At 36.4% G+C, this 23377-nt stretch overlaps 1 protein-coding gene and 1 non-coding gene across 2 annotated transcripts in view; one reads left to right on the forward strand and one right to left on the reverse strand.

The window, feature by feature from the left end:
* The window catches only part of Mid1 (midline 1), a 200429-nt gene that overhangs the window by 25324 nt on the left and 151728 nt on the right, over positions 1-23377 (forward strand). The window lies entirely within an intron of this gene.
* On the reverse strand, positions 12613-12720 carry LOC129681463 (U6 spliceosomal RNA). Its single transcript, XR_008720849.1, has one exon. It is a non-coding gene; the product is annotated as a U6 spliceosomal RNA (small nuclear RNA).

Here is a 23377-nt window from a genome sequence, read left to right on the forward strand (position 1 = left end):
GAAAGAAAGAAAGAAAGGAAAGAAAGAAAGAAAGAAAGGAAAGAAAGAAAGAAAGGAAAGAAAGAAAGAAAGGAAAGAAAGAAAGAAAGGAAAGAAAGAAAGAAAGGAAAGAAAGAAAGAAAGGAAAGAAAGAAAGAAAGGAAAGAAAGAAAGAAAGGAAAGAAAGAAAGAAAGGAAAGAAAGAAATTTAGCCAAACTATGCTCTACTGCTCTACCCTGGAGGCCCTAAGGATGAGTCTTTTGCCAGGGTCTCAGTTGTGGACTGCATTTATTTTCCTAATGTTTTAAGTCTGTGAGCTACTTTGTAACTGTTGGCTGGGATCCTGCAGGTCATCTACATCCCTTCTCAGTCTCTGCCTTTGAAGCAACAACAGCACTGAGTCCTTCAAACACAACACCTCTTTATATTCTCCTGCTGTCAATGAGAGAAAGCACACAGCTTTGAAATTTTCCATGTGATCAAGCTGGGCCTACCTGTACCATTTATGTCCCTTCCTGGTACTGCCTGTGCACCATAACATGACATAATCCAGAGAGTAGTATCTTATAATAGTTGCAGGTTCCAGAAGTAATGAACAACATCTTTTAGAAAGTTGGCTTACCATAAGGATTTTCATCTGTTGCTTTGCATGGCTATGAAAAATTGGCCCACCTGTCACCTAGAGTGAAAAGCAGAAGTTGAGCTAAGTGATACTAGCTTTATTCCTTCAAGGAAAGCCACACATTCTGGCATTCCCTTCTCCTCCCTGACCACCTTCTGGGTATTGATGTCAAGAAGCTCTACAGCTGCATTCTCGACCCCTTAGTGAGATTGGATGACCTTTTCACAGGGGTCCGCTAAGACCATTGCAAAACACAGATGCTTACATTATGATTCATAACAGTAGCAAAATTATAGCCATGAAGTAGCAACAAAAGTAATTTTATGGTTAGGGGTCACTACAACATGAGGAACTATTAAAGGGTCACAGCACTGGGAAATCTGAGAACTACTGCTCTAGAGATTAGGGCCATCTGAAGATTTTTATAGACACAGTGTGCATAAGAAGGCAGCACAGAGCAAGAGCTAGGAATTGTGATGCCAACTCACTTGATCCTAGGCTTTTGTGATATGGTCACCAGCATCTTATCCAGCACATGCCTCCTCAGGAGACACTAGCCAGTTTGTCGATAAGGCTGTAGTGCAACAATTCATAGCACATATTTTCCCACGAAAGGGACTTCTCAAAACTGTCTCCTAATTCTACCCTCTATGAAACCTTCTAAGAACCCGAGTATACTGCATATCTTTGTATGTCTATGCTTTTATATAAAAGAGTAAGATTGATTGCCACTAAGAACTACTTTCCACTGACAGCATGTGTTGTACTGGGCGGATTGCTCACATTCTGCTGTTTATGAACTCTTTGCCTTATATGTTCTACTTGGTTTGTGGAGTGGTTGTAATGCTTCAGTTGTCCTAAAGTGTACTTAAGATTAATCTTGAGAGGACAGAAGAGCCTTTGAACATAAAAATATTATATTTAAACTAGTAACTAACAAAACAAAACAGAAAGTATGATCCCATTTTTGTACTTGAAATGTACAAGAAAATGATCAGAAGGATCATCCTATGGAATACTGGTTATCCCTTCTCTAGGTGACATGCGTGGGAGACTGTGATAAATGAGTGCATAGTGTATTGTGTAAAGCAAAGTTCTATTTAAAAGTTAACCATTCTCTGTTTTGTCTTTAAGATGAATGGGAAAGCTAAACTCAGTCATTCACATACAGCAAAAGAACTATTTTACATGGCTCATTCATGTCTTAGATCTCTAGAGGGCAGCCTCCAAGTTTACTATTCATTCCTCTTAATGCTGGTTGAATGCACATGTACTATTTTCTGTAAAAAAAAAAAAAATACTAAGAAGTATTTCTTCTTTTATAACAAAGTTTTAGTATTCCCCAAACCCCCTTAGTTTGGATATTTTAGTAGTTACTGTAGAGCTTTGCTGTGGTGAGTCTTTAAACCCCCTTTTAAAATTCATTAATTTTCTCAAGTCTTAGAAAAATGTCAGGTTACATTTATTGAGAGGCTTGTGAAGTAGACACCTTAGAGCCCAGTTGGAATGTAGGCTGCTTCCATTCTGAGAACCTTGTTCTCAAGAGGAATCCTATACAGGTCAGAGTGGGGAGCAGGTTATAATTAATCGGATGGACAAGTGGACTTTCAGTATTTCATAAAATAAAATAGTAATCACATGTGCATGGAACTGTTGTGTTTTTAAATATTTACATCTATTCTAGTAGACATTAATTATAACTGATAAATTTCTTTTGTGAACTTGCTAACTGAGAGATCAGTTCACTGAGTGGAACAAATAGATGACAAAGTAGTAACATAAAAACTGGAGTATTTAGGTGATATAAGTGAGTGGACTCATGGAAATAATCTAGTCTTGGGTTTTTCTCCTAAATCTAAATTCCAAATGCTTAAAGGACACTCTTATTGCTTTTCTCCAGATGTCTGTCCTGAGGGAAAATGGGGAGCCCTTAAAATCTATTAGGTTTTTTTTCTTTGGCAGGGGAAAATGGGGATCCCTTAGCATGGGAAATCTACTAGTTTTTTTTTTTTTTGTAGACTTAGCTGTCCTGGACTCTCTTTGTAGACCAAGCTGACCTCAAACTCACAGTGATCCGGCTGCCTCTGCCTCCCCAACTCCCCAACTGCTGGGATTATAGGCGTGTAGTACTATGCCTGGGTACTACTAGTCTTTTTATGCTAGTTTTTAAATAGTAGATCCTACAGTTCAAATATTCTTTATGTTCCTGTACCAAAGTTCCTAGTGTAGGAACAACATTTTTCATGACTGCTAAAGGTGATTTTAAGAGTCACAAAAACCCTTATTCTGTACTGAAATGTGCCCCATGCCAACTATGTGGCCCTGGGAAAAGTCCCCAAAACTCTGAGCATCAGTTTCCTCATTTGCAGAATGGGACAAATGAATCTGGCTACATAGGGCTTGCGTACAACAAATTTAGGTGATATATATGCTGGCTATGGTAATGTGAAAGAATGTTTCAAAACAAGAAATAAAAAGGAAAATATAATGTATTGTTAACGCACTCCTTGTTTTTTACATGACTATCTACTCCCCAAGTGATTATTTATGTCAAGGTAATGTGGTTTTATAGGTAAATATTTAATATATAATACACCCATACATGTTCTTATCTACAGTACTCCCTCATGCTGCTTTTATTTCTAAAACAACAAAATATTTTAAATGATGGGGCTACTTGTACAGATTTTGTAACCCTAGACATTGTATGCATTCAGTTAACCTGGAAATCACTGGAATGACAGATGTTGGAGATCAGTCAACCTTGGGAACTTTTCACCTTGTTTAACTCAAAATTACAAAGTATTTTCTGGCCTGTCTAAGTGTTTAGTCTATAAGAGTCCTTGCAGAATTCTTAGAAAAAAAAATGACTATGTTTTGGGATCATTACATTCCTTAGGACAATGCTGCATGGCGGGGGGGCAGACAACACAGATTGAAGGATACAATAAACAAGAAAACAAGCCATTCATCTTGTCTTTCCAAAGTCTATACTGAGCTCTACTTTGAAATCTAAAATAGAGCAAGTATGACAGTACATGCATTTCATCCCAACTCTTAGATATAAGAGGCTGGAGGACTATGAAATTGAGGCCCATTTGAGCAACATAATTATCAAGACACCCCCAAAACAAAATGATATATGAAATCTTAAATGTATAATTAATACATGCATTTTTCAAAATTTGTTATAATTTTACACCCAAGTCATATTAGTTAATAAAATAATTATATAAATATAATTATTTATATTTTACAATAGAGTTCTAAGTTAGGACATAACAACTATACCAGTTTCAAAATAGTCATTATTGAGAAACACCAACAGTGCCACCTAACTTGACATCATTCATTTCCCTATAAGTAGATCTTTTATCAGTTTAGATGTGAGGTATGCTAAGCTCTACACCTTCATTCAGTTCTTTATAAAAGTGTTTATGAAAACTCTACCATGTACATGGTATTTAATAAAACTTCTGACACTTAATAGGAACTCAAAATAAACTTACCTATTGTTGCTTTGGTAATTAATATCTGCATCCCTTAAAAAAGAGGTGTGTGTGTGTGTGTGTGTGTGTGTGTGTGTGTGTGTGTGTGTGTGTAAGAGAGTGAGTGGGAGTGGAAGAAAGAATAAGAGAGAGAATACGAGCCTCAGTCTTTCAGTCTTACTGGTCTGATCTTTCTACAAGCTACTTGGATTTGTACAGCTGGCAGTGATCTTAGCTGACATTTTCAAAGGCATTCCCCTGCATTGCATTGGCTGGAATTTCTTCTATATAAATCGCTACCAAAAGTTAGGAAGCCTCATGTATCTTCAGAAATCTCTTTCTCTTGGTAATAATTTAATTTAATTTGATATGGTGATAGTATTTGGTAGCTCAAGATAGCATAGGGTAGACTTTTGTGGGAAATTGGAATGGGGGCCCTAGGGTAAAGTGGTTATAGATGCACTGTTGAAAAGAGGATATCTGGGGCTATTCAGCTGTCATTATATTTCACAAGGAAACCTAAACACTAACATTTTCTCACAAGCAAACCTGAATATTAATACTCTCTCAATGAAATACATATTATTATGTGTTTACATATGCATATATATGTATATATGTGTATATATATATATATACTCTTTAAACATATATTTAAAGATGTTCCAGTATTGGTCTTTAATTCATGCCAATAAAATTCATTAGAAGTAGTATATTAATATATTATATTAAATATTTATTTAACATTAGATAAAGAAAATTTTACTAATTTCCTTTAGAATACAATCATTGTGAACCTTAACCTTACCCCAATTTTGTCTAAAAATGAGCCATTTTATTAATCATAATTTCTGTTACACTTTTCTGAGACATTTGTAAAATATAAAGATGATTGTATAATTAATGTGAAGATGGGCATGAACATAGTTATACATTCAAACCAGTCTCTGAAGTCTCTATGTTGAAATGAAAAAAAAAGTTAATGATCTGAAAGGAAAAATAAAATTTGGAATCATCTAAGAGCCTTTAAATGAGAACCAGCACTTGATTTGAACCTAAATGAGTAAAAGTGGGTGGAGTCAAGTATTTTAGACACATTTCTGTAAAGATTAAAAAGAAAAGTTTTCATGTTTAAGGTTCAGTTAACCAGAAAATTAAATCAACCAGAACTCTTACATTTCCAGAGAATTTCAATCAAATAAGAACTCACTGTACATTTATTGTTATCTTAATTCCCATAGAGAAATCAATTCTATCATCTGACTTATTTCTTGGATGCTGTTTATTATCAAAGCCATTGTCTTGAATGAGCAGAGCACTAGTGCCTTTTTATTTTGGATATTAATGATTACCACACATTTATGTATATATGGACTGCTTATAGAGAGAACATGTATGCACAAGAGAGAATATGTTTGCAGATGAGGTATTTAATAACACACTATTAGTCAATGCTCTCATAATAATATGGCTTCCATCCATTTTCTTCCTCCGAGTAGCTTTCACCTTCAGATCTGTGGGTTAGAATTAAAAGTCTTTTACTAGAAATGGAGCAGTTCTTTCTTGTGCCAAAGTATTCCATAGAAGGAAGTGTACCACAATCCATGGGATGAATAACTTCTATTGTAACAGAACAATACCTTCAGAAAGATAACAAGGAAGTGAGTTGAAAAAGCTCCAAAGGAGCACAGAAAGAGGACAGATGGTCTTTCTTCTGCTTTTGCTTTTACTCTTTCCTTCCCTTGTTCCTTCCTTCCTTCTTTTCTTCCTTCCTTCTGTCTTTCTCTCTTTCCAGTCACTAAGCAGGAATTTTTGCCTGATTAAGGAAAATCTTGTCTGGATTTTCATTTTGAAATTGTGAGGGACTTCTTTTTAATGGATGCACACACACACACACACACACACACATGCTTTTTGTTCAGGAAAATAATCATATGTGCTACTGTAAGCAAGAGTCTGCTGATGAGAATGTGAAGTCTCAATGATAAAGGAGAAAATAGGTCTTCAAGTCTCAGCTCTAAAGGATCTTGGAATTTGCACACTACCCTAAAGACCTTCATTACCATATACATCATATTGCTGTAGGGTTTGGTGTTTTGTTTTATTTTCTTTTGATAGCCTACCATCCAAGAAAGGCTGTGTAGTACAGTGGTTAACTAAGGTTTTGTGAGAGCAGGATAGAGCCAAGGATAGAAAAAAAAAAAAAAAGAGGTTTTGGAGTTCATCGCCCCAGGGGGCTAATGTGCATAAAGTGATTGCTCCAAAGGACCTAAGTCTAATCCTCAGAGCTGTCACTCAGGATCAGGATGAAGAAGCACCCATGCAAGGAATTGCTTCTAGATGCTGATAGTCTGGGGAAGAAGCAGGACCCGACCGCCCCTCTTTGGACCACTGATATTTTGGCAGTTTATGTTATGGGGGAGGTTAATTGGCAATGGCTCAAGAAAAACAACATTCCCTTCAGGGAAGTCATCAGCATTCCTATCATCCCTTTGCTTAGCACCCCAGGAGTGAGTGATTTCCCAGTTTGTTTCCCAATGAAAAAAATTACTAAAGTTGCAAAACTAGATATTTGCATCAATTTAAAATAGTAATTTGGAGGAATTTGGAATAGAAAATATAGATTAAGACTGTTGGGAGAACTGCTTGGATCTGTGCCTTGAATCAAGTGCCCCTATTGACTTAAGGAATAATAACCTAAAGCAGCTGATTAACAAAAGATGACCAATCAAGTTTTACCACAGAGATGATAAATCAGGCATTACAATTGTTCTTCTCACAATGCAATGAGGTTGTTTCATGTTTTCTCCAGTTAACATTCACATTTGTTAACGATAAATATAGCTCCAAAATAGTATGGCTTAGCCACCTTGAAGGATCGCTGTTCTTAAATCCAAATGTTAAAACCAGAATATATTTGTAAATGAATTTTTAAGCCCCAGATTACATCTCAAGTGCTAACTTCTTTCAGTTTTCTCTTATTCAAAGAGCCACACTCTTATCAAGCTTGATAGAATGAAAGGATAAAGTGTATATGAAGAAATTCACACTTAGATTGGATCTCAATGAAAGGATAAAATGGTTATAACAAAATGTTTTCCTTTAAGTCCTAAACAATTGATTAAATATTTACAGAACAAAATAACAACGCAAAACCCATAAATTAAATGTATAAGGTCATACATTGGATATAAATTCCAAATTAATGCCTTATATTTGTCTTCTACAAATAATACTTATAAATAATCCCTTGTTGTATGTTTTATTTTTTAATTTTTTTATTTATTACAATTTATTCAATTTCTATCCCAGCTGTAGTCCCCTCCCTCATTTCCTTCTAGTCCCACCCTCATTGCCTCTTTTCATCCCATTCCCCTCCCACAGTCCACTGATAGGGGAGGTCCTCCTCTTCTTCCATCTGACCCTAGCCTATCAGGTCTCATCAGGACTGGCTGCATTGTCTTCCTCTGTGGCCTGGTAAGGCTGCACACCCCTCAGGGGGAGGTAATCAAAGAGCCAGCCACCTAGTTCATGTCAGAAACAGTCCCTGTTCCCCTTACTAGTAAAAACACTTGGAGCTGCCATGGGCTACATCTTTGTAGGGGTTCTAGGTTATATCCATGAATGGTCCTTGGTTGGAGTATCAATCTCAGAAAAGACCCATGTGCCCAGATTTTTTGGTTGTGTTGCTCTCCTTGTGGAGTTGCAATCCCCTCCAGGTCTTTCTGTCTCCCCTTGTTTCATAAGATTTCCTGCACTCTGCTCAAGGTTAGACTATGATTCTCAGCATCTGCTTTAATATTCTGCTGGGTAGAGTCTTTCAGAGGCCCTCTGTGGTAGGCTCCTGTCCTGTTCCATGTTTTCTCCATCTTCTGAGGTCTATCCCTTTTGCATTCTGAATGAGGAATGATCATCTTACCAAGCGTTCCCCTTTCTTGCTTAGCTTCTTTAGGTGTACATATTTTAGCATGGTTATCCTATATAATATGTCTAATATCCTCTTATAAGTGAGTATATGCCATGTGAGTCTTTCTGCTCCTGGGATACTTCACTCAGGATGATCTTTTCTAGTTCCTACCATTTTCTTGCAAATTTCATGATTTCCTTGTTTTTTGCTGAATAGTATTCCTTTCTGAGTAGTATTCCATTGTGTAAATGTACCACAGTTTCTGTATCCATTCCTAAATTGAGGGACATCTGGGTGGTTTCCAGATTCTGGCTATTATGAATGAAGCTGCTATGAGCATGGTTTAGCAAATGTCTATGTTGTATACATGAATATATTTTGAATATATGCCTAGGAGTGTTAAAGCTGGATCTTGAAGTAGCACATACCCACCAGCAATGGAGGAGGGTTCATCTTTCTCTACATCCTCTCTAGCATGTGTTGTCACTTGAGTTTTTGATCTTAGCCATTTTGATGTGTGTGAGGTGAAATCTCAGGGCATTTTGATTTGCATTTTCCTGATGACTAAGGGCACTGAGCATTTTTTTAATTGTTTTCCTGCCATTCAGTATTCATCTACTGAGAATTTTCTGTTTAGGGCTGTACCCATTTTTTAATTGGATTAATTGATTTGTTGCTTTTTAACTTCTTGAGTTCTTTATATATTCTGGATATTAGCCCTCTGTCAGATATAGGGTTGGTGAAGATCCTTTCCAAGTCTGTAGTATGTCATTTTGTTCTGATGACAGTGTCCTTTGCTTTACAGAAGCTTTTCAGTTTCATGAGGTCCCATTTATTGATGGTTGATCTTAGAGCCTGTGCTGTTGTAGTTCTGTTCAGGAAGTTGTCTCCTGTGACAATGAGTTCAAGGCTCTTTTCCACTTTTTCTTCTAACATTTAGTGTGTCTGATTTTATGTTGAAGTCTTTGATCCACTTGGACTTTAGTTTTGTGCAGGATGATAAGTATGGAAATATTTGCATTTTTCTTCTTGGAGATATCCAGTTAGACCAGCATCATTTGTTGAAGATGTTGTCTTTTTTCCATTGTATGGTTTTGGCATCTTTGTCAAAATCAGGTGTCCATCAGTGTGTAGGTTTGTTTCTGGGTCTTCTATTTGATTCAACTGATCCACCAGTTGGTTTCTGTGCCAGTTCCATGGAGTTTTTATTTCCGTTGCTGTATAGTAGAGCTTGAGCTGAGGGATGGAGATACTTAGAGGAGATATTTTATTTTACAGGATTGTTTTAGCTGTTCTGGGTTTCTTCTTTTTCCATATGAATTTGAGAGTTGTTGTTTCAAGTTCTGTAAAGAATTGTGTTGGTAATTTGATGGAAATTGCATAGAATCTGAAGATTGATTTTGGTAAATTGGCCATTTTTACTATGTTAATCCTGCTGAGCCAAAAGCATCGGAGATTTTCCATCTTCTGATATTGTAATCTCTTCCTTCTTTCAGAGACTTGAAGTATTTTTCATACAAGTCTTTGACTTGCTTAGTTAGAGTTACACCAAGGTACTTTATGTCCTTTGTGGCTATTGTGAAGGGTGTTGTTTCCCTAATTTCTTTCTCAGCGCTTCAGTCTTCTGTATACAGGAGGGCTACTGATTTTTTTTTTTGAGTTAATTTTGTATCCAGCTACTTTTTTGAAGGTGTTTATCAGGTGTAGGTGTTCCCTGATAGAATTTTTGGGGTCACTCATGTATACTGTCATATCATCTGTGAATAGTGATACACTGACTTCTTCATTTCCAATTTGTATCCCTTTGATCTCCTTTAATTGTCATATTGCTCTAGCTATGACTTCAAGTACTATGTTGAAGAGATATGGAGAGAGTGGACAGCCTTGTCTTGTCCCTCATTTCAGTGTGACTGATTTAAATTTCTCTCCATTTAGTTTAATCTTGGCTATAGGCTTGCTGTATATTTTGTTTACTATGTTTAGGTAAGTTCCTTGAATCCCTGATCTCCCTGTGACTTTAAACATAAGTGAATATTGGATTTTATAAAATGCTTTTTCTGCATCTGAGGAGATCATAATGTGCTTTTTTTTTTAAATTTCAGTTTGTTTATATGGTGGATTATATTGATGGATTTTCATATATTGAACTAATCCTGCATACATACCTGGGATGAAGCCTACTTGGTCATAGTGGATGATATATTTCATGTGTTCTTGGATTCGGTTTGCCAGTATATTTTTTTAAGTTTTTTTTTTTTCTTTTTTTGCATCAATGTTCATAAGTGGCCTGAAACTCTCTTTATTTGATGGGTCCTTGTAAGGTTTATGTATAAAGGTAACTGGTACTCCATAGAATGAATTTGGTAATGTTCTTTTTGTTTCTATTTTATGGAATAGTTTGAAGAGTATTGGTGCTAGCTCTTCTTTGAAGATCTGGTAGAATTCTGTGCTGAAACCATATGGCCTTGGGCTCTTTTCGGATGGGAGACTTTTCATGACAGCTTCTATTTCCTTAGGGGTTATAGGAGTATTTAATTTATTTACCTGATCTTGATTCAGCTTTGGTAATTGGAATCAATCAAGAAAATTGTCGATTTCATTTAGATTTTCAAATTTTGTAGCATATAGGCTTTTGAAGTAAGACCTAATGCTTGTTTGGATTTCTTCAGTGTCTATTGTGACACCTTTTCATTTCTGATTTTGTTTGTTTGGGTAGTGTCTCTCTGCCTTTTAGTTAACTTGACTAAGGGTTTATCTATTGTGTTGATTTTTTCAAAGAACCAGCTCTTGGTTTCATTGATTCTTTGAATTGTGTTATTTGTTTCTAATTCATTGATTCCAGCCCTGAGTTTGATGATTTGCAGCTGTCTACTCCTCTTAAGTGTATCTGCTTCTTCTTTTTTTTTTTTCCTAGGGCTTCAAGTGAGCTTTTAAGTTTTTTGAATGAGTTGTTTTTAATTTTTTCTTGAACGGACTGAGTGCTATGTATTTTCTTCTTAGCACTGCTTTCATTGTGTCCTATAAGTTTGGGTATGTTGTGCCTTAATTTTCATTGAATTCTAGGAAGTCTTTGATTTCTTTCTTTATTTCTTCCCTGACCCAGCTTCATTGAGTAGCGAGTTGTTTAGTTTCCAAGTGTGTGTATGCTGTTTGCTATTTTTGTTGTTGTTGATATCCAGCTTCAGTTCATGGTGATCAGATAGGATGCAGAGGATTATTTCAATTTTCCTCAACAGGGCTTGCTTTGTGACCAACTATATGGTCTATTTTGTAGAAGGTTCCAAGAGGTGCTGAGTAGAAGGTAAATTCTTTTGTGATTGGGTAAACTAAACGGTTCTACAGATGTTTGTTAGGTCCATTTGATTCATGTCATGGGTCACTTTCAATGTTTTTTTTTTTTGTTGTTGTTGTTTAAGTTCTGTTTTTTTAACCTCTCCTTTGTTGAGAGTGGGGTGTTGAAGTCTCTCAGTAGTAATGTGTGGGGAATCTGTGTATGGTTCAAGTTTTATTAATGTCTCATTTACAAATGTGGGTACCCTTGTATTTGGGGCATAGATGTTCAGAATTGTGATGTCTTTCTGATGGGATTTTACTTTGAGGAGTATAAAGTATCCTTCCCCATCTCTTTTGATTAATTTCGGTTGAAATCTACTCCATTACATATTCGAATGGCTACCTCTGCTTGCTTCTTGCGTCCATTTGCTTAGAAAACTGTCCTCCAGCACTCTGCCCTCAGGTAATGTCTATCTTTGTGACTTAGGTGTGTTTCTCGTATGCTACCAATTGTAGGTTCTTGTTCACAAATCCATTCTTTTAGTCTGTGTCTTTTCATTGGATAGTTGAGTTCATTGATGGTGAGAGAGATTAATGACCAGTGACTGTTAGATCCTTTCATTTTGATGTTGGTTGTGGTAGTACGCTCGTGTGGTTGGCTACTTTTGGTTTAGCTGTAGTGAGGTTATTTATTTCCTGTATTTTCCTGTATGTAGTTAGCTTTCTTGGTTTGTATTTTTCATTCTATTATCTTCTGTGAGGCTGAACTTGTGGGTAGGTATTGTTTAAATTTGTTTTTGTTGTTGAATATCTTGTTTTCTCCACCTATGATGACTGAGAATGTTGCTAGATATAGTAGCTTAGGCTGACATCTGTGTTCTCTTAGGGTCTGCATGATATCCTTTCGGGCCTTTCTGGTTTTCGTAGTCTCTGTTGAGAAGTCAGGTGTGATTCTCATGGATTTGCCATGATAATTTTTTTCCTTGCAGCTTTTAGTATTTTTTCTTTGTTCTGTATACTTACTGTTTTGATTATTAGGTGGTGGGAAGATTTTCTTTTCTGGTCTAATTTATAAGGTGTTCTGTAGGTGTCTTGTATACTTTTAGGCCTCTCCCTTAAATAGGGGAAATTTTCTTCAATTATTATGTGAAAATATTTTCTGGGCCTTGGAGAAGGGAATCTTCTTTTTCCTTTATTCCCATCATTCTCACGTTTTCTCATTTCATGTTGTCCTAGATTTCTTGGATGGTTTGTTTCAGGAAGTTTTTAGATTTAACATTTTCTTTGATGTCTACATCTATTTCTTCCATTGTATATTCTATAGCTCAGATTCTTTTTTTTTTTTAATATGGAACTATTCAGAAATATATGTGTCTTCCTTGTGCATGGGCCATCCTATTTTTTTTCTTTATAGTTCCAGTTTTAGTATATGTGCTGCCAAAGGTAGCACTTTTACATAGTTCTTAATCACATTAAAAAGGAAACATTTTGATAATATCAGAAAAAAAAGTTAAGTCTGCCATATAAATATGTTTCAAAAGTCATTAGGATCCTCTTGACAGTTCTAGAACTTATCCTCATTGGTTGCCAGTATTTTTGTGGTGTATGCATTAGAAGCCAGGAACTCATATGTGCTAGGCAAATGCTCTATCATTCAACTACAATCACATCCCTACAGGTTTTTTTTTTTTTTTTTTGTAAAGAAATTTTTTTTCAGAAGTATTGCATCTCCACAAAACTGTTTGAATCTTATCTTTTATTTCAAAACCATCTTTATGTTAGGGCTAATCCACTCTAAGAAGATTGCTTCTTTTAAAAGACACTATGTCCTGTCCTAAACCTTACCACACGAGCTTGGAAGGTGGCTCAGTAGGTAAATGCTTGCCTTCAGAGCCTGAATAGGAGAATATGTATTTGTAGAACCCACATAATAACAATCAAGTGTGGTAGTCACCTCTAATTCCAGTACTTGAGAGGCAGAGACAGGCTGTCCTGAGGCAATCTGGCCTGGATTACATAGCTGATTGGGGAACTGGATTTCAGTGATACACCTGCCCCAAGAACTAAAGTGGAGAACAATCTAGGAAGGCACCCAATGTCAACCCCTGGCTTACACATGCACATGCAAGCACATACACATAAACATATATATGCACACACTAGTGAATATATATGTATATATATACATATACATATATATGTTCACCTATACACACATGCATGCATACCACATATACCTATATACACCAAAAAAGAAAAATAAATAAATAAAACTTGTCACTTGCTTCAATGGGGAGGAATAGGGGTGGGCGGAAAGTAGGGGAGTGTTTCTCAACCTTCCCAAGCATTCTCTGGGCCTATGTTATTGATGCAATGGCAGCTCCTTTTTCCTTCCTTAAGTACCAGTGGGATCTCATTCCTTCTGGCTTATTCTTACTAAAATGGTCTTCAAAACACACAATCAAAGCTTGTGTTACAATTTTGCCTAACTAGGAAGGGGGTTTATTTTGAGATACTATTTGTCACTTCTTGACATTGTCAATCAGATACTAATAGGAATTGTCAGACAACAGGGCCTTCCACACATCTTTGACATTCACCAGTCTTGGGGCTCTGGTCTTAGGAATTCATTTCCCCCAGCACTCTTTCCACTTCTTCCATTTCCCTTCCCTATAATCGTACTTGCATGGTCACTGTTATTTTTAGTTTTGAATTAGCATCCTAAGATAAAGCATACATTCAGGTACACAGCCTGAGTACTGCATGTTGTGGCTTGAATGTGTCCATAATTTCACATGTTGGAAATTTAATTTCCAATATAGTTTTTTTGAGAGGTGGTCAGGTGTTGCAAATTGGGGCCTGAATGAATGGGTTTGGCCTTTTGTGCTCTTCTGCTGTTTGAGGACATAGGCTTTAAGGCACCATCTTGAAAACAGAGAACTAAGGTAATCACTTGCATACATCTTGATCTGTGATTTCCTAGGCTATGCTACAGAAGTGTGAAAAATATATTTCTGTTCTTTATACCATGCCCAATCAGTTTCTTTTTTCTAAAGAATTTTTAATTTTAATTTTATTTTTATTAATTACAGCTTATTCCCTTTGTATCCCTGCTGTAACTACCTCCCCATCCCCTTCCAAATCCTACCTTCCCTCCCTCTTCCTCTCCTATGCCCCTCACCCAGTCCAATGATAGGGGAGGTCCTCCTCCCCTTCCATCTGACCCTAGTCTATCCTGTCTCATCTGGACTGGCTTCTTTGTCTTCCTCTGTGGACTGGTAAGGCTGCTCCACAGTCAGGTGGAGGTGATCAAAGAGCCAGCCCATAAGTTCATGTCAGAGACGGTCCCTGTTCTATTATTGGGGAACCCTCTTGGACAATGAGCTGCCGTGAGCTACTTCTGTGCAGGGGTTCTAAGTTATCTCCATGCATGGTCCTTATTTAGAGTATTAGTCTCAGAAAAGACCCTCTGTGCCCTGATTTTTTTTTGGTTCTGTTGCTCTCCTTGTGAGGTTCCTGTTCCCTCCAGGTCTTTCTATCTCCTCCTTCTTTCATAAGATTCCCTGCACTCTGTCCAAAGTTTGGCCATGAATCTCAACATATGTTTTGATACCCTTGCTGGGTAAAGTCTTTCAGAGGCCCTCTGTGATAAGCTCCTCTCCTGTTTCCTGTTTTCTCCTTCTTCCAATGTCAGTCCCATTTGTCTTTCTGAATGAAGATTGTGCATCTTACCCAGGGTCCTCATTCTTGATCGTCTTCCTTAAGTGTATAGATTTTAGTATGATTATCCTATATTAAAAATCTAGTATCAACTTATAAGTGAGTATATACCAGTTGTGTCTTTCTCCTTCTGGGACACCTCACTCAGGATCTTTTCTAGGTCCCACCATTTACCTGCAAATTTCATGATTTCTTTGTTTTTAATTGCTGAGTAGTATTCCATTGTGAAAATGTACCAAAATTTTGTATCCATTCCTCATCTGAGGGACATCTGGGTTGCTTTCAGATTCTGGCTATAACAAATAAAGCTCTACAAACATTGTTGAGCAAATGTCCTTGTTGTATACCTGAGGATGTTTTGGATATATGCCTAGGAGTGGTATAGCTGGATCTTGAGGAAGCGCTATTTCTAATTGTCTGAGAAAGCACCAGATTGATTTCCAAAGTGGTTGTACAAGTTTACATTCATATCAGCAACAGAGGAGGGTTCCTCTTTCTCCACATCCTCTCCAGCATGTGTTGTCACTTGAGTTTTTGATCTTAGCCATTCTGATGGGTGTAAGTTAAAATCTCAGGGTCGTTTTCATTTGCATTTCCCTGATGTCTAAGGATGTTGAACATTTCTTTAAGTATTTCTCTGCCATTCTGTATTCCTCTAGAGAGAATTCTCCGTTTAGCTCTGTATCCTATTTTTTATTGGCTTACTTGATTTGTTGCTGTTTAACTTCTTGAGTTCTTTATATATTCTGGATATCAGCCTTCTGTCAGATATAGGGTTGGTGAAGATCCTTTCCCAGTCTGTAGGCTGTTGTTTTGTTCTGATGACAGTGTTCTTTGCTTCACAAAATATTTTCAGTTTCATGAGGTCCCAATTATTAATTGTTGATCTTAGAGGGTGAAGTGTTGGTATTTTGTTCAGGAAGTTGTCTCCTGTGCCAATGAGTTCAAGGCTCTTCTCCACTTTTTCTTCTAACATGTTTAGTGTGTCTGTTTTTATATTGAGGTCTTTGATCCATTTAGATTTTAGTGTTGTGCAGGGTAATAAGTATGGATATATTTTCACTTTTTTGCATGTTGACATCCAATTAGACCAGCACCATTTTTTGAAGTTTCTTTGTTATAGAAAATAAACTAGCCTAAGACATGATGCTTTCTATTTTCTTGGGCCATCCTGTCAAATCACATTGTTAAAATAAATCTGGAAGTCACTCTTATCAAATAACTCATCATCATGCCTTTTCAAACAATAAACTGTAAAGGATGGACTTTAATGCTCTTGAGAAAAAAATCTGTAGTTGATGTCTGAAGTTAAGTATTTAATAATTAAAGAGATGAAATTATAACTTCTACCCAAATGCTGGAAAGTTTTATACTAAAATTAAAATATGTCTATAGTCATACCACCCTGAACATGTATGATCAAATCTGAAATGAAAGTGTTTTCTCTTTTTTGTTGGAAAGGGGAAAGCCAGAATATCTAGAAAGACCACATAAATATAAGTTGAAATACTGTCTTCTGCTAAAATTGTCCATGTACACCTGTCAATTTTGTTTTATATTATTCTATTTACGACTTTCATATTACATATGAGTCTTTAAAACAATTACTTTTCTAAGATGTTTGTTTTTTTATTTTCTTCATTAAAATTTAAGTTCTCTTGGGGCAGGTCTTGGTTCTCATACTTAACTACTGCATTGCTAATGTCTAGACTGCAGATGGCAAGCCAAAAAAAAAAAAAAAAAAACAAATCAATACAAAACAAAACAAAACAATCCGAATTTCTGTGGCATAAAATACCGAATTTTATCTTCTTTTTATTTCAATAGCAGCAAGCTTATAATTAAAAATGGTTAGTTAAAGATTCAGCCTACTCTCTCACACATTATCTATCTATCTATCTATCTATCTATCTATCTATCTATCTATCTATCTAGATATCTATCTATCTATCTATCTATCTAGATATCTATCTAGATATCTATCTATCTATCTAGATATCTTTCTATCTATCTAGATATCTGTCTATCTAAAGATTTATTTGTTATTTATACAACATTCTGCCTGCACACCAGATATTACTATAGATAGTTATAAGCCACCATGTGTTTGCTGGGAATTGAACTCAGGACCTTTGGAAGAACAGCAAGTGTTCTTAATCTCTGAGCCATCTCTCCAGCCCATCTCTCACACATTTTTATGTGGTGTATTTGTGTACTTATGTGTATGCATTAAGCATGAATGTAGAGTCTGAGGTGTCTTCCTCTATCAGTTTCAATGTTATTTGTTGAAACAGTGTCTCTCCTTGAACCTGAAGCTTTCTCTTTTGGCTAGGCTTGCTGATTGGCCATTGCACTCCAAGAATCTGCTGATTTCCACCCCAAACATGGGACAGCAAACATTTATGATCATGGGTAGCATTTAGGTGTATATTGGGAATTTGAACTCATGCCTTCTTCTTTTCATAGCAAATGCCCCTACCACATAACCATCTCCCCAGCCCTTTTTCGCCCATGCTCTTCAAACTACTTTGGTGCAGATTAGATTGCTGATATTTGAGTTTACATCCAGGCTTATTTGAGACCATGAAAGATATTTTTTTAACAGCTTTGGATTATTTGGGGAAAATCTATAAGTAGGACTTTCTTGATCTATGTTAGTTTTCCTGTGGTTGTAACTGACTTTAACATGTGGTGTAATGGGGAGGTTGGTCTTGGTAACAATCTCATTGCTTTCTTGCAAACTTCTTTTACCTCCATACTTCATTGACATAAGGGTCATTCGGTGCTTGGTAAGAGTCTGCTTCTACTGTAACTGCTAGAAAGCCTGCTGGTGACCTGAATTTTCTATGCCACTGTTAGTCTGACCCACGGGTGGAGACAGGAACCATGTGCATTGACCAGTAAGTTTCCACAGATTGCTCAGATTTTTGTAGCTCTTGAGAGTGGGATGACTGCCTTTGCTGTAGAAAATTTTTAAGGATTTTTTTTTTTTTTACAGCAGAAAGTCTCACAGAAGAGAGATAGTAACTTCCTCCTAGGCTTGGGAGTCATTCTTACACTTCACAATACAAGATTCCCGATTCTTAACACTTAGGTTGCTAAGCTGTGGTACCCTGCTATTTGTATTGGGTACACTAGATGAAACTTGGGGGACAAAGGGAAAGAAGACCTTGAAACACATAACATTTGCTGTGCCTTGAAAGCTGTTTTTCTAACTCTAATCCCAGAGTCTCATGCATCCATGTAAGCTGAAGGCTGACTGATTAGCTTAGAAACAAGAAAAAACAAAAAACAAAAAAAAACAAAAAAAACCCACTTCATTCTGTAAAGAAGGAAAGTATGCACAAGATACGGAGAGTTTCTATAAGTATGAAAGACAGAATATCAAACAGTTCCTTATCTGCCTCTGCAAGGAAATAACAGAGTCCAGGTTTGAACTCAAGATTATCTGCTCTCAAGGTATACATACTTTAACATGGTGTCACATTGATGGGATTGCCTCAAAATTACACGAAGGGCACCTGGACCCCCTAAGTTCAAGGTATAGATTCAAGTTTTCTGACAGTACAACAGAGACAAAGCAGATTATCAGTCATCTGAAAAAGATAGGACAGAGTGGGAAAGGGAAACAAGGTGAATAGCCATGGAATTTAGACAAGTGGAAAAAGATGGAAATTTCTAATGCTATGCCAACATTTCACTTATATTTTAGAATTCATTTAGCTTAGAGACTGCAGTGATAATAATAAGTTAAATTCAATAAGTTTCATGAGCTTGAATTATGTCTTATAAAACAAGTCATCACATTAACCAGCTTTGGAGAATTTGCACCATTTTGATTTGCCAAAACCCGTATACTATAATTAGTTACTTTTATTGTTCTCAGTGCAGTGCTTATTACATGGTTTCCCTGGGAATTCTTAAGAGATATGTGTAAAGTTTAAGTTAAGGGGACTGAGGTGATGGTTCAGTTGTCAAAGTTCTTGCTGGGTAAGCATGGTGACCGGTATTTGGATACCGAGAAATCACATAAAAAGATATCCATAGTCCCAGTGCTATGGAGGCAAAATACAAGTTGATCCTTTGAGCTAAATGGCCAGCCAGTAAGTGCCATGTTAAATGAGAGACATCTACTCAAAAATAAATAGATAGATAGATAGATAGATAGATAGATAGATAGATAGATAGATAGATATCTTCAATTTCTCTCTATCTTTATCTAACATCAACCTCTGTCCTCCACCCACATGTATTCACATACATGTATGCATACACTCATATACTCATGTACAGATACACTAATGATCACACACACACACACACACACACACACAAATACCTATACACATACACCAAGTTAAGAACATAGTGTGAAAAGACAGTCTTTTTTGGCAAAAATTCAATTTCCTTATATGTAAGTTTTTTGATAAACCTGGTATCTTTATTTTATACAGTGTAAAACATAGCTCTAGATACTGCAGGAAGTAGAATATGGGTTCAAAAGAAAGGGATTTAATGAAATTTTGAAGCAGTTTTAATTTTATGGTACTTTAAATTACTTGTCTCTGTGCAACCCAATTTTATTACCCCAGATGTAAACATCTATGCTTCCCTGAAAAGTTACAGTTCATCCACTGGCATTTCAGTGTGGCAAAAAGTGTTTTTTGCTATTTCTTTGAGAAGTCTCCCTCTTGCCTTTGTTCTGTACAGATAGTCCTGATACTGTTGTTAATATCCTGTTTTCATCTGTCAGGGCTGTTGTCCTTTTCATTGCCATGTTCCCATAGTTCCTGGTCTTTCATGTGGTGCCTTACAATAACAATTGAGAACAAAAGAATCACTCCTCTTTTGGTTGCCTTAAAAATGGATGGGGGGGGGGCGCTCTCTCCTCTGACTGTAGGGCTTCAGTGATCACACAAAATGTTCCTAATGGTTAACCAGGAGGTGTAGATGAAGGTTCATTTTCTTTACTTTTTTAGATCACAGAGTAACTTCAGGATATTGAGAGTATGAATATTTTGTGTGTGGCTACCTTTGAAGTTGAGAGAGGGTAAAGCAAGTTTTCTCCTTTTACAATTTCTCTCTGTTTCTCTCTGTGTCCCTCTGTCTCTCTGTTTCAGTCTCTGCCTCTGCCTCTGTCTCTCTCGCTCTGTGAGTATTTGTGGAGGTCAGGGAGATCGAGGACAATTTCCAAAGTCACCTCTCTTTAATGCCAGAAATTAAACTCAAATCATCAGACTTAGTGGCAAGTGCTTCTATCGGCTGAGCCACGTTACCTGACCAGAAAAGCAGGTTTTGGTGTATGAAGGATATTATATTAGGTAGTTTCCCTGTCTGTTCATGCAATAAGAATCAGTTACTCTATAGTACTCATTATGTACGTGGGCAAGAAAAGAGGATTTGTTTCTGCTGCTGAACAACTGTAAGCATTCCAGTGTTCAGAAAACAATCTGAACATTCAGTGGGGTAGCTGGGAAGAACTCAGCCTCCTAGAAAAGTAAGGGGCAGGGAGGAGATGAGGAAGGGAGGGAAGGATTGGGAGGGAATGAGGGAACAGGCTACAGCTGGGATATAAGGTTAATAAACTGTAACTAATATTTAAAAATATGAAAAAAGAAAATTATTATATAGGCAAAGTAAAAAAAAAATAGTGTCCCAAAGTAGTCAGGAGTTTTCCAATCTACTTTTGAAAGCCTGATTCAAGTGTCTTAAGGAGGATAGATCTCTCATACCATCTTACTAATTTCAAAGTGACTTTTGACAGATTTGAGCTGGGTGACATTTTTAGATAAATAACCATTATCTATATATGTTTCTGTCTTTGCACAGAAAAGTGTTTCTGTAATGTAGGAAGGATAAACAAACTCGGTGACTTATAGATAATAAATTTTAAGTAATTTTCAAAAGGTGCTTTTGCATATGTGTATGAATGTATATGCCTGCTTACACATATACAAATACAGATTCCATTACATACACACACATGATTTTATAGATTTAAAGTTCTATGGATATATGTATAAATGCCTACCCAAATACAAACACGCATGGAAAAACACGCAAGGAAGGCATCATTATGTGCTCTTCATCTATGGGTGGTTTTAAAGAAATGAGTAGCTTTGATGTCTGCCAGCACTATGATGTAGGTTCACTCATTTGAAGTTTCAATCATAGAGCTCCTGCTAGGAGACAAGCTGAGACATGTCCTCTCTGTCTTCTTTCTCTTTGTAGCCTATCACTATAGTCAGACCCAAATTCTTGTATGAAAGCCAGAAAATTCTAGAGTAGAACCAGTCATTTTCAGTGTAATATAAAATGCATGCTATTTGCCTTTAAAACTGAATTGGCTTGGCCAGGCATGGTGACACACACCTTTAATCCTAGTGCTTGGAAGCAGAGGGATTAAGATCATAAATTCCAGGCCAGCCTTGACTACAAAGCAAGACTGGGTTTGTTTGTTTGTTTGTTTTTAAAGGAAAAGAAGAAGAAAGCACCCAGGATGTTTTGCTTCTTAAAATGAACCACAATACATAAAACCTGAAATATTTGAGACCCTCTGACTGTGAGAAATCTCAACTAAAGCCATCAAGTTATTTATTTGAAAATATTATAAAATGTGTGATTGGTGTTTACTATTGTTTCTTCATGAGTGGAATAAACGTTTTGTTTCCTCCTGATGCTTCAGCTTGAGCCATTCAGGCTGATTTCTACCACAATGCCAGAATACAGACAAGCTTAAACCCATTTCATAAATGTTAACAACTTTAGTGTTATGTTCACAGATGCTTGTTTTTAAAAAAAAATCTTTGATGTAAAGTTACTTAACTTTCTATTTGATAATACAAATGTATGTCTTTGGTGTACCACATAGATGTCTTAAGGAAATCATCTTTGTTTTAAAAGTGAGTAGTGCCTGTATTGTTAATAAGTAAATGAAGCTATGATTTTGAGATATAAATCCAGAACTTCTAACTATGTATTTTTATGTCCTATGAAGTGTGTTTGGTTCACCATAAGGTGTCTGTAGGGCCATAAAAGCAGGTGCTGCAACTTGGACAGTGCACAGCCAGAGTAAGCCCCCTGCTTCCCCTTTATCTTGCATGTTCCTTAAGCACCTTTGCTGGAGCCCAACTGTCTACAAGATAAACTGAATCAAGCAGAATTGTTTTCACACTTTCCTGGTGAAGTACTTTAGTTGCAGTTTCTTGTCTTGTATAGTGATAAGCCACATCCTTCAAATAACTGCAGTGAAGGACAAATTTTCATTTTTCTCGTAGAAAATCTACTTCCGTTTCTTCAGATAATCACATTTTAAATGATTACTTTCCACTGTCAGCATACCCTTTTGTTGTCTTTCTGATGAACAATTCTGGAGAGTGAAATCAAATTTGGGGAACAAATTATAAATGTTTTGTAGTCTGTATGTAAATATGGTGATAGATTTATATATGGTATATTAAATGCATAAAAAATAGACATTCTATGAGTTCTGTATTCATACTTCAACCCAGTTCAGATGTAAAACATGTGAAAAGTGTTTTGCCTATCTATACTGAATATTTACCTACTGCTCTTGTCACTTTTACCAAAATATTTCACCACAGTACTATGTTAGTTATTATAAGCAATTCTGAGGTGATTTTAAGTAAGCTAGAGGATACATATATATGCAAATAACATACCATTTTTTTTATAAGAAACTTGAGCATCCATGGGTATTGGTATCTTTAGTAGAGGTGCTCTAGAACCACTTTCCATGGAAACCCATAGAAGAATATTTACACATAGCATTCTTTTGGAGTGTTTATGTGTGTGATGTATGATATATGTGTACAATTTATACATATGTGTGTTGTATATTAGGATGAGGCATTGTAATATATGGGTCTTTCTAGAAAGAAGATAGTAGAAGTGGTTTATTGTATCTATACAAGGTATTGTTCTTCCTAATGTAAATTAAAAACTAACTTCTTTCAGAAATTAAGCTTGAATTGTGAGGCTAAACAAAATATGAGTATTATTTTTAAAATGAACAAATCAGAATGCAGAGCATAATGAGATAATGTGCTGTAAGTAGGGTGTTAAAAAAAAACTCAAAGGTGTGGTAAGTGTCAGTTTCTGACCCCCAAGCTGGGAAGGCATAGCCCCTGAGAGCAGCATGGAAAGCTGATGTTCTGCCTCTGTATTCAGACACCATCCAGTCATCTGAGCCACTGCTGCTCCCTGTAAGCAGGGAGAGTACTGTTTCCAGTGCCAAGTCATCATGCTTCAGACATTGGGTGTTAACCTGACCTAAGCTGCCTTTTCATTTTGTTTCAACTGAGCATGGACTGAGCTAGGGGACAGGGAAGTCACAGTGGGGGCCATGGAAAAGTCAGTTGATTCTT

The sequence above is a fragment of the Psammomys obesus genome, unplaced genomic scaffold (genome assembly GCF_907164565.1).
Source record: "Psammomys obesus unplaced genomic scaffold, mPsaObe1.curated_primary_1811, whole genome shotgun sequence".
In the NCBI taxonomy this organism is placed as follows: domain Eukaryota; kingdom Metazoa; phylum Chordata; class Mammalia; order Rodentia; family Muridae; genus Psammomys; species Psammomys obesus.